The sequence below is a fragment of the Globicephala melas genome, chromosome 19 (assembly GCF_963455315.2).
Source record: "Globicephala melas chromosome 19, mGloMel1.2, whole genome shotgun sequence".
In the NCBI taxonomy this organism is placed as follows: domain Eukaryota; kingdom Metazoa; phylum Chordata; class Mammalia; order Artiodactyla; family Delphinidae; genus Globicephala; species Globicephala melas.
Genome location: NC_083332.1, coordinates 2,292,220 through 2,305,192, shown reverse-complemented (window position 1 = coordinate 2,305,192; position 12,973 = coordinate 2,292,220). Strand labels below are relative to the sequence as shown.

The 12,973-nt window shown below is 43.1% G+C and overlaps 1 protein-coding gene across 10 annotated transcripts in view; it reads right to left on the bottom strand.

Annotated features, from left to right (window-relative positions):
* ZNF470 (zinc finger protein 470) overlaps nt 1-12,973 on the bottom strand; it is a 117,731-nt gene that overhangs the window by 16,578 nt on the left and 88,180 nt on the right. The gene's annotated exons all lie outside the window — the stretch shown is intronic.

The following is a 12,973-nucleotide window of genomic DNA, read 5'->3' as shown; positions in this document are numbered from 1 at the left end:
GAAGTGCCAGTCCAAGAAATATGTATGATGTTTGTTCATAGTGGAACTGAATAGTATAAAGCAAGAAGAAAAAAGGGCTTATTTCTTAAAATTTTTGCTTTAAGGCATGGAGTAGAACACAAGCCATTTTTGTAACATAGTTGAAAGACTTGCTTGTAGCTATCAGGCTGTGCTTGCTAAATATCAAAGAATGAGCTACAGTGCCAGGTTAATTCACAATTTTGGCAGGTCTCTTAAGTAGAATGTTTGATATTAATTAGGAACAGTTGGTATCCTGGTTATTGGAATGAGGACTTGTGGGAGAATTTTGAGATTTTGAAACTCTAAGCGGCTAAGAAACCTTAAAACAAAAAACATACCAACTAATTCACATTTGCCTGAGATAGCCATGGATGAAGGTTAACCAATTTCCCTTTTAGCTTACCAATATTATGGCTTCACTGATTTAAAAAGAAGAAAGGAAGAATGGGGGGAGGAAGGAAGGGAAGAAAGAAAAGACAGAAAGAAAGGTCTGATTCTCAAGTGGTCTAGAGGTTGGTATAAGAAAAGAGATTAGGAAATGGATGAAGGACTCCCCAAAGTATTTATCAACATTCATATCAGAATCTAGAAAATGGCCTCAGGAACGGGTTTTAATAGTGCTTGGCCTCAGAAGTTGGAATAAAATTTTGAGCTGGGTTGAATTTATTTATAGGTTTACACATCAGGAATTACATATTCAATGTGCTAATTTGTGCAGCTTATTGCTTTTCCAATAGTTTTCTGGGTAGACAAATGCAATCTATTAAGTCCTAACTGATGACTAAATGACATGGAACGACCAGAAATGATCTTGCCTGATACACAGGAAGGACCTGGGAAAACTTGGGGATGCTGAATTTGCTTTCTTATTACTGAGTTTCTCTCTTACTCTATCATTAGGCTCCGTGAGACAGGGCCAAATGCCTTTCCTTGAATCCGTGCCACGGGAAAGCATCACTATATTCAGAAAGTGCTTTATGGCCATTCCTTTTTTTTTTTTTAAGTATTTTTTAAAATTTATTTATTTATTTTTGGCTGCGTTGGGTCTTCGTTGCTGTGCGTGGGCTTTCTCTAGTTGTGGTGAGCGGGGCCTACTCTTCGTTGTGGTGCAAAGGCTCCTCATTGCAGTGGCTTCTCTTGTTGAGGAGCACAGGCTCTAGGCACACGGGCTTCAGTAGTTGCGGCTTGTGGGCTCTAGAGTGCAGGCTCAGTAGTTGTGGCGCACAGGCTTAGTTGCTCCGTGGCATGTGGTATCTTCCCGGACCAGGGCTTGAACCCGTGCCCCCTGCATTGGCAGGTGGATTCTTAACCACTGCACCACCAGGGAAGCCCTATGGTCATTCTTAAGATGCTGGGCTTACTGGGGTGGGGGCTGCTTCTGAACTCCCATAAATGCAGGAGCCCAGGAAAGCTGAGCTCCAGATAGCAGCAACTTGCCAGGTGCAAGAAGTCAATTCAGGGGCCATCATTTAAAAGTCTACAAATAACAAATGCTGGAGAGGGTGTGGACAGAAATGAACCCTCTGCACTGTTGGTGGGAATGTAAACTGGTGTAGCCACTAAGGAGAACAGTATGGAGGTTCCTCAAAAAACTAAAAATAGAGTTACCATATGATCCAGCAGCCCACTCCTGAGCAAATATCCAGAAAAAAATATAATTCTAAAGGATACATGCACCCCAATGTTCATAGCAGCATTATTCACAATAGCCAAGACATGGAAGCAACCTAAATGTCCATCAACAGAGGAAAGAAAGAAGACGTGGTACTATATACAATGCAATATTACTCAACCATAAAAAAGAAATGAAATAATGCTATTTGCAGCAACATGGATGGACCTAGAGATTATCATAGTGAGTGAAGTAAGGTCAGACAGAGAAAGACAAATATCATATGATATCACTTATATGTGGAATCTAAAAAAGGGGTACAAATGAAGTTATCCACAAAACAGAAATAGAGTTACAGATGTAGAAAACAAACTTATGGTTACCGGGGGAAAGAGGGGGATAAATTGGGAGACTTGGATTGACATATACACACTACCATATATAAAACAATTAATAAGGACGTACTCTTTAGCACAGGGAACCCTACTCGATACTCTGTAATGACCTATATGGGAAAATCTTAAAAAGAGGGGATATACGTAAATGTATAACTGACTCACTTTGCTGTATAGCAGAAATGAACACAACATTTTAAAGCAACTATACTACAATAAAAAAAATTTTTTTTAAAGTTCGTACAGTAAAACGCACTCATTTTGGGTGTAGAATTCTAACTCTGACAAACTCATACAGGCATGTAACCTCTACAACCAGGATGTAGAGGACCCAAGAATTCCCTTACGTCTTTTGTAGTCAGTCTCCTCCTCCTGCCCCCAGCCTCTGGCTACCACTGCTTTGTTTCCTGTCTTATATAACATTATAGGGTATCACATAAGTGGAATCACACAGCATGTAGCCCTTAGAATTTTTGATGATGACTGTAATAATAGCATTATGCCTGGCTGTTGTTTGTGAGGTCATTCACTGAGCCAACAATGTTCTCAGCTCCTGGGATAAAGAAAGCTCTGGAGGCAGGTGAATCAAGATAGCAGAATAGAAGAGAAAAGAAGGACGTGGAGCTCATCTCCTTCCACAAATACATCAAAAGTACATCTCCACGTGGAACAGTTCTCATAGCATAACTTACTGAATGCTGGTAGAAGAACTCAGACACCAGAAGTGCAGGAAATATCACCATGTAGCAGGGTAGGATGAAAGAAAGAGAAAAAAAAAACAAACAAACCGGAGGAAGCAGGACAGGACCTGTGCCCCTAGGAGGGAGCTGTGAAAGAGGAAAGGTTCCTGCACCCTGGGAAGCCCCTTCAAAGCCCTTTCAGCTGGGACAGAAAGGGAGCCTCAGAAGCTTGGAGGAGAGCACAGCAGCTGATTGGCAGCAGGCAGAACAGAGAGAGACTGACACAGAGGGTCTGTGCTACCAAGCTGCACTTCCCAGCCCAAGAGGCGTGCAACTGGGGGTGTATGGGAAGAAACCCAAGCCCACCACAGGGGCGAAGCACCACTCTTAAGGGGCATGTGAAGGGGGGGCGCCATAGCACCCTCACTCTTGGTGTGCTCACAGCAGGTGCATGGCCATTGAAACCCCACTGTAATGCATGAAGGGCTCAGTTATGCATCTGTGGTCAGCTGTGGGTTGGATGGGGGCTGGCTGGTACAGAAGGGTTCAGCTGACTCACATCTTGCCTGGGTGTGCTCTCATGGACAGAGCAGGGATTTATGAGAATGGGGACACACAGGCACAGCTTCAAGTTTGTTTCTAATCCCATCGGCCAAAGCAGGCCCCATGGCCAAGCCAGGAATATCCTAGGAAGGGCCTACCCAATGGTGTGGCTACAGGGAAGAGTGAAACATGGTAATCACTAATGCAATCCATCTGCTGTTTCGGTGGAAGACAAGTGTCAATCACATGGCATGACCTCTACAAAATTATTTGATGGGACTTCCCTGGTGCTGCAGTGGTTAAGAACCCACCTGCCAATGCAGGGGACATGGGTCCGAGCCCTGGTCTGGGAAGATTCTACATGCCATGGAGCAACTAAGCCCGTGCACCACAACTACTGAGCCTGCCCTCTAGAGCCCATGAGCCACAACTACTGAGTCCACGTGCCACAACTACTGAAGCCTGCACACCTAGAGCCTGTGCTCCGAAACGAGAACCCACGGGAGTGAGAACCCTGTGCACCACAATGAAGAGTAGCCCCCGCTCGATGCAACTAGAGAAAGTCCACACGCAGCAACAAAGACCCAACGCAGCCAAAAATAAATTAATTATTTTAAAAAATTATTTTATGTAATCCATATGTCCCCAATTTATAAAGTAAAAGAAAAATAAAAATCTTACCCCATCCTCCCCCTCCCCCACAGCCAGCAAGTTCCTCTCTCTGGAGGCAACCACCCCGAACAGTTTCCTGGTATATTTCCAGAACACTCTATGCATATATAAGCAAATATTTATGTGGATTTTTTATATACATAAATATTCCAAAAAGTTGTATAGTACACCTTTCTACACAAATGGTAACATGTGGAACAGTTTTCCATCTTGCTTTTATCCATTGTCATCTGAGACCCCTTTTGTCCTTAGACAAGGGGGGTGGATGTTATCATTTCACAAAGTTTGGGCATAAGATTTATTAAAAGAATTCCTTATGATTATTTTGATCTCACTGTGATTTGTTCGGCTCCAGAAAAAGAGATCACTGAAAAATATTTTTCAGTTATGAATGAAGAATGCTTTTCGGCCGAGTGTGACCAATGAATTCTCCTGTGTTGTAATGCAGCATAGGACTCCTTTTTAAAAAAATTTTTGTTTGGAGATTCTCAATTACACAGAAAGGTATAAAATACAATAAGCGCCCGTATTCAATACCTTTAAAAATAATTTTGGTAACATAAAAATATAATACCTAAAAATTTTTAACGAAATTTACCATATTTTATAACATATATTTGCTTCTAAAAGGGGAAATCGACAGTAATAGTAGGGGACTTTAATACCCCACTTACACCAATGGACAGATCATCCAAACAGAAAATAAATAAGGAAACACAAGCTTTAAATGACACAATAGACTAGGTAGATTTAATTGATATTTATAGAACATTCCAACTGAGAGTGGCAGAACACACTTTCTTCTCAAGTTCACATGGAACATTCTCCAGGATAGATCACATCTTGGGTCACAAATCAAGCCTCAGAAAATTTAAGAAAATTGAAATCATATCAAGCATCTTTTCTGACCACAATGCTATGAGACTGAAATTCAATTACAGGAAAAAGACTGTAAAAAACACAAATACATGGAGGCTAAACAGTACGCTACTAAATAACCAAGAGATCACTGAAGAAATAAAAGAAGAAATAAAAAAATACATAGAGGGCTTCCCTGGTGGCGCAGTGGTTGAGAGTCCGCCTGCCGATGCAGGGGACACGGGTTCGTGCCCCGGTTCGGAAGGATCCCGCATGCCGTGGAGCGGCTGGGCCCGTGAGCCATGGCCGCTGGGCCTGTGCGTCCGGAGCCTGTGCTCCGCAGCAAGACAGGCCGCGGTAGTGGGAGGCCCGTGTACTGCAAAAAAAAAAAAAAAAAAAAAAAAAAAAAAACCAAAAAAAAATAGAAACAAATGACAATGAAAACATGACGACCCAAAACCTATGGGACGCAGCAAAAGCAGTTCTAAGAAGGAAGTTTGTAACAATTCAATCTCACTTCAAGAAACAAGAAAAATCTCAAATATACAATCTAACCCTACACCTAAACAACTAGAGAAAGAAGAACAAAGAAAACCCAAAGTCAGTAGAAGGAAAGAAATCATAAAGATCAGAGAAGAAATAAATAGAAATGAAGAAAACAATAGCAAAATCAATAAAACTAAAAGCTGGTTCTTTGAGAAGATAAACAAAATTGATAAATCCTTAGCCAGATTCATCAAGAAAAAAAGGGAGAGGACACAAATCAATAAAATTAGAAATGAAAAGGGAGAAATCACAACTGACACTGCAGAAATACAAAGGATTATAAGAGACTACTACAAACAACTATATGCCAATAAAATGGACAATTACAAAGGAATGGACAAATTCTTGGAAAGGTACAATTTTCCAAGACTGAACCAGGAAGAATTAGAAAATGTAAACAGGCCTATCACAAGTAATGAAATTGAAACTGTAATTAAAAACCTTCCAACAAACAAAAATCCAGGACCAGATGGCTTCACAGGCGAATTCTATCAAACATTTAGAGAACAGCTAACACCAATCCTCAAACTCTTCCAAAAATTGCAGAGGGAGGAACACTCCCAAGTTCATTCTATGAAGCCAACATCACCCTGATACCAAAACCAAAAAAGATATCACAAAAAAGAAAATTATAGACCAATATTACTGACGAACATAGATGCAAAAATCCTGAACAAAATACTAGCAAACAGAATCCAACAACATATTAAAAGGATCATACACCATGATCAAGTGGAATTTACCCCAGGGATGCAAGGATTCTTCAATATATGCAAATCAATCAATGTGATACAGAACATAAAAAAATTAAGGAATAAAAACGATTATGATCATCTCAATAGATGCAGAAAAAGCTTTTGACAAAATTCAACACCATTTATGATAAAAACTCTCCACAAAATGGGTACAGAGTGAACCTACCTCAACATAATAAAGGCCATATATGACAAACCCACAGCAAGCATCATACTCAATGATGAAAAACTGAAAGCATTTCCACTAAGATCAGGAATAAGACAAGGATGTCCATTCTCACCACTCTTATTCAACATAGTTTTGGAAGTCCTAGCCACAGCAATCAGAGAAGAAAAAGAAGTAAAATAACACAAATTGGAAAAGAAGAAGTAAAACTGTCACTGTTTGCAGATGACATGATACTATACATAGAAAATCCTAAAGATGCCACGAGAAAACTACTAGAACTAATCAATGAATTTGGTAAGGTTGCAGGATACAAAATTAATGCACAGAAATCTCTGGTAATTCCTATACCCCAACAACAAAAAATCAGGAAGTGAAATTAAGGAAACACTCCCATTTACCACTGCAACAAAAAGAATGAAATACCTAGGAATAAACCTGCCTAAGGAGGAGAAAGACTTGTACTCAGAAAACTATAAAACACTGATGAAAGAAATCAAAGATGATATAAATAGATGGAAAAATTTACCATGTTCTTGGATTGGAAGATCAGAGAAGCAATCTACAGATTCAATGCAATCCCTATCAAACTACCAATGGCATTCTTCACAGAATTAGAACAAAAAATTTTACAATTTGTATGGAAACACAAAAAACCCTGAATAGCCAAAGCAATCTTGAGAAAGAAAAACGGAGCTGGTGGAATCAGGTTCCCCAACTTCAAACTATACCACAAAGCTACAGTAATCAAGACAGTATGGTACTGGCACAAAAACAGAAATATAGATCAATGGTACAGGATAGAAAGCCCAGAGATAAACCCACACACATATAGTCACCTAATTTATGACAAAGGAGGCAAGAACATACAATGTAGAAAAGACAGCCTCTTCAATAAGTGGTGCTGGGAAAACTGGACAGCTACATGTAAAAGAATGAAATTAGAACACTACCTAACACTGTACACAAAAATAAGCTCAAAATGGATTAAAGACCTAAATGTAAGACCAGACACTATAAAACTCTTAGAGGAAAACATAGGAAAAACACTGTTTGACATAAACCACCGCAAGATCTTTTTTGACCCACCTCTGGGAGTAATGAAAATAAAAACAAAAATAAACAAATGGGACCTAATTAAACTTTAAAGCTCTTGTACAGCAAAGGAAACCATAAACAGGACAAAAAGACAACGCTCAGAATGGGAGAAAATATTTGTAAGTGAAACAATGGACAAAGGATTAATCTCCAAAATATAAAAACAGCTCATGGAGCTCAATATCAGAAAAAAAACAATTAAAAAATGGGCAGAAGACCTAAATAGACATTTCACCAAAGAAGACACACAGATGGCCAAGAGGCACATGAAAATATGCTCAACATTACTAATTATTAGAGAAATGCAAATCAAAACTACAATGAGGTATCACCTCACGCCAGTCAGAATGGCCATTATCAAAAAATCTAGAAACAGGGACTTCCCTGGTGGCACAGTGGTTAAGAATCCATCTGCCAATGCAGGGACACGGGTTTGAGCCCTGGTCCGGGAAGATTCCACATGCCGCGGAGCAACTAAGCCCGTGCACCACAACTACTGAGTCTGCACTCTAGAGCCCGTGAGCCACAACCACTGGGCATGTGTGCCACAGCTACTGAAGCCTGAGCGCCTACAGCCCATGCTCTGCAACAAGAGAAGCCACCGCAATAAGAAGCCTGCGCACCACAACGAAGAGTAGCCCCCCCGGCTCGCCGTAACTAGAGAAAGACCGCGCACAGCAACGAAGACCCAACGCAGCCAATAAATAAATTTTAAAAAATCTAGAAACAATAAATGCTGGAAAGGATGTGGTGAAAAGGGAACCCTCCTGCCCTGTTGGTGGGAATGTAAATTGATACAGCCACTATGGAAAACAGTATGGAGGTTCCTTTAAAAACTAAAAATAGAACTACCATATGATCCAGCAATCCCACTACTGGGCATATACCCTGAGAAAACCATAATTCAAAATGAGTCATGTACCACAATGTTCATTGCAGCTCTATTTACAATAGCCAGGACATGGAGGCAACCTAAGTGTCCATCGACAGATGACTGGATAAGAAGATTGGCACATATATACAATGGAATATTACTCAGCCATAAAAAGAAACGAAATTGAGTTATTTGTAGTGAGGTGGATGGACCTAGGGTCTGTCATACAGAGTGAAATCAGTCAGAAAGAGAAAAACAAATACCATATGCTAACACATATATATGGAATCTAAAAAAAAAAAAAAAGTACTGATGAACCTAGTGGCAGGGCAGAAATAAAGATGTAGACATAGAGAATGGACTTGAGGACACGGGGGAGGGGAGGGGGAAGCTGGGGAGAAGTGAGAGGAGCATCGACATATATATACTACCAAATGTAAAATAGTTGGCTGGTGGGAAAGAGCAGCATAGCACAAGGAGATCAGCTCAGTGCTTTGTGACCACCTAGAGGGGTGGGATAGGGAGGGTGGGAGGGAGGCTCAAGAGGGAGGGGATATGGGGATATATTTATGCATATGGCTGATTCACTTTGTTGTACAACAGAAACTAACACAGTATTGTGAAGCGATTATACTCCAACAAAGATGTGTTTTAAAAAATAATATTGGGGGCTTCCCTGGTGGCGCAGTGGTTGAGAGTCCGCCTGCCGATGCAGGGGACACGGGTTCGTGCCCCGGTCTGGGAAGATCCCACATGCCGCGGAGCGGCTGGGCCCGTGAGCCATGGCCGTTGAGCCTGCGCGTCCGGAGCCTGTGCTCCGCAAAGGGAGAGGCCACAACAGTGAGAGGCCCGTGCTGCACACACACACAAAAATAATAATAATAATGATAATTTTGATAACATAAAAATATAATACCTAAAATTTTTTAAATAATGAAATTTACCGCATTTTATAACATATATTTGCTTTTAAAATAGTCATGAAAATATGTCTATATGTATATTTTCCAGGTCTAGTTGTTTTTTTTTAACATCTTTATTGGAGTATAATTGCTTTACAATGGTGTGTTAGTTTCTGCTCTATAACAAAGTGAATCAGTTGTACATATACATATATCCCCATATCTCTTCCCTCTTGCATCTCCCTCCCTCCCACCCTCCCTATTCCACCCCTCTAGGTGGTCACAAGGCACCAATCTGATCTCCCTGTGCTATGAGGCTGCTTCCCACTAGCTATCTATTCAGGTCTATTTTAAAGTAAATTACAGACATATCTCACTTCACTGGTAAATACCTAAGCCTGCATCTCTAAGAAATAAAGAAAATCTTTGCAACCACAATATTATTATCACATAATGAAATAAATAATTTCTTAATATCAGCCAGTGACCAGTCCATATTTAGATTTCCTTGGCCCCTCAAGAAAGGTTGAAAAATTGTTGTAATTTATCAGAAACTGATACGTCAAGCCTCGAAAATAACTCAAGCACAAGTGATCTTCAGCTAAGCCAGGAAGGGAGAGATGCAGACATATAACAAATGGAGACACATCTGCCTCCCAGTCCACCAGCTCCCTCAGCTCCCAGCCCTACAAAAGAAGCTAGTGAGGGGCCTGGGAGGAGAGAATCTGTCTGCCTTTTTTACTTCTGTCCTGGCATTTTCTTCACAGGCCTTGGCACACAGTAGGTCCTGAAGAAACATCAGGTGAATGAATAAATAAGAGAAAAACCCCTGACCTGGCCCTGGTATCCTGTAGGGTCAGGAACCACAGTGTCTGAGTCTTCCCTGTGTTCTAGGTATCACCCAGGCCACAGCACACAGTAGGTCCTGATGAAGTGCCAGGTGACTGAATGAACAGTTGTATATCCCCAGCACCAGCACTTGGAGTCATTCAGAGTCAGGGACCACAGAGTTGGCACTCCCTGTGCCCCAGATATCATGCAACCCAGGCCTTAGCACACAGTAGGTCCTCAGTAGACATGAATGGTCAGGTAAATGAATGAGTTGGCGAACATCCTCAGCACCACTCCTGCAGCCTTTCACGGTCAGAGACCATGCAATTCTGGTCCATTCCTGTGATCCAAACTTTGCCCAGCCCAGGCCTCAGCACATAGTAGGTCTCCAAGAAGTGCCAGGTGACTGAATGAGTAGTTTATACATCCCAGCATCAGCCCTGGAGTCATTAAGAATCAGGGACAACAGAGTTGGTTCCTCTGTGTGCCCCAGATATCACTCAGGCCATAGCACACAGTAGGTCCTCAAGAAATACTGAGTGACTGAATGGATAGTCGAAATGCCCAGCCCCAGCCCTAGAGCCATTCAGGGTCATGGACCACACAGAGTCTGGCTCCTCCCTCTGACCTTTGCTCAGTTCAGGCCTATGCACACAGTAGGTGTTCAGTAAATGCCAGGTGAAATGGGTGAATGAGTAAAATGGAACCTAGTTTACAGACATGGTGCTGAGTTCAATGACCCGAGAGAACAGAAGAAACAGGCCCTCAGCAGCTGGAGAGCTGCGGGTCAGCCCCGCCTTGGGTGGGGGTGGGGCTACAGGGCCGTGGGCGGGGCCACAGGACTGTCCACTGAGCCCTCCCACCAAGACTTCAGGGAGAGCCTACCTGGTCCGAGTGCGCAGGCGCAGAGGGCTCCGGCGCCCCTTGAGTCCACAGGCACCAGCCTGTATTCGCTGGGTGAAGGGCTCCCAAGCTGATTTTGACTTCGTGGGGGACTGTGCTGCTCCGGCCTCGCGTGTAGGCTGGTTGGCCGGCTGTGACCTCCTGTCCCTGCCCAGGAGCAGGGATGGGCTGTAGGGATGTGTGTGGCGAGTCTGCCCTGAGTCCTTCCTGCTGCAGTCAGCAGCCCCCAGAGGAAGCAGGAGTTTGTAGACCCTCCTGCTGCAGAAAGAATGGAGCCCCCGCGAGGTCAGAGTCTGAGTGTCTACAGCTGCAGAAGGAGCTGAGCCCCTGGAGCAGGAGTCATCGAAAATGTTTGTTTCGGAGCTTTTGAAATTTAGGGATACAGATAAGGTCAAGAGGAAGAGAAGTGGACAGTCCATGAACACCATGGTGCTGGATGCTGAAGCCGCTCCCTGGTGGCAGCTTGCAGCAAGCCCACCGACCCCAAAACCACTCTCACAACCGGAATTGCCCATCCTCGGAGTAGGCAGTCTCATGATGAGAATTACAAGCTATGGACCAGCGGCTGGGCATCCCAGCTATTTCCCTATGATTTTAAATTTGCCATATTTGCCAACTTATTTGACCTATTTCCCCCTCCACCACGTACCCCACATACTATAGGCAGATTCTACCCTGGGTCCAACATCTCCATTCCAGGAGGGGACAGAGCTGCTTCAAGCATTTGGGGGAGAGGGTCCAAGAGGCTGGGGCCCCACAAGGTGGTGTGGGTGTAGGAAGGGTTCCTGGGAGACAGAGCCTGATCTCTGCAGCCCTCTCTAATTCAACCTTCCCAAGACCAAGTTTCTCTGGGGAAAGCCACCCGAGTAGGAGGACGCCAGAAAAGAGCCGCATTAATCCGTAATTGTCAGGTGGTGATACAGGCTATAAGGATGATCAGAGTGAACTGCGGATGGGGTGGTCAAGGAAATCCTCTTTAAGGAGGCGAACGTTGGAGCAGAGACCTGTAGGACTGAGGGAGCCATGTGGGCTTATGGGGGAAGAGCATTCCAGGCAGAGGTCCATTCCAGAGCTGGTGCAAAAGTCCTGAGGCTGGTGCACGATGCGCTTGTTGGAACAGCAAAGAGGCCAGTGCAGCTGGAGCAGCAGCTGGAGCAGCGGAGGGAGCAAAAAGCAGAGATGGGGGCGCAGGCGGGTTTGCGTGGGGCTGGACGGCTATTGTGAGGACTTTAGCTTTTACTTGCTGAGGTGTGCATTATACATGGTCTTAATTATGGTTTAATGGGATCTGCCCGGCTGTTGGGTGGAGAACAGAGCATCAGCGGTGCTGGTGGAGACTTTAATCATCCATGAAATGAGGTTCCTGGCATGTGGTAGAACCCAAATAAATAAGCACTGCTAATATGATTTATATTACTAGTGTGATAATTTTCAATATCTCACAAATGTGATTAAGATTACCAGCTCCGTCTGAGCTAATCACAGTCCCTTGGCCTGGACATCTATGATGGTCTCCACAGGCATCTCCATTCCACTCTTGCCCAGCTGCGCATCGTTCTTCGCCTGCTCCTCCAACAGCTTGTTCCTGCCTCAGGCCTCTGCATCCTTTATTGCAAGACTCTGGTCCCTGCAGCCAAGCAGCGACGGGAGGGGGTGTGTGTGTAATGAGAATCTGCCCTGAAACCACCCCCGCCTCCTTGCCTTGCCAAGTAGGTGATGGGGGTGGTAGCTATTCTCCCAGCCACATGGAGAAGGAGAAGGAGGTCACCCCCAAAAGGAAGGTAACTAGGAGGTCAGCGGAAAGTCCTCAGCAATATTTTTAGACCTGGAGAACCAGCTCTAAATTTTTTTCCTCATAAATCCATTGTTTACTTGGACAATCCTCTCCTTCCAACTCACTGCTTTTGTTCCAGGAATACTTAATACATTAAAAAAAAAAAAGATATACTACCTCCCCTGCATATTTCTAGTAATTATCTTCCAAGACCCAGGAATCTTTTCCCAACATTTCCAAGAATACCATTCCTGAAAAGAGATATTTTATTTTAAATTATTTTCTGCATTGGTCAATGCCTTTTACAAATAACTTCTTTAACACAGCTTACATATCCTCATTT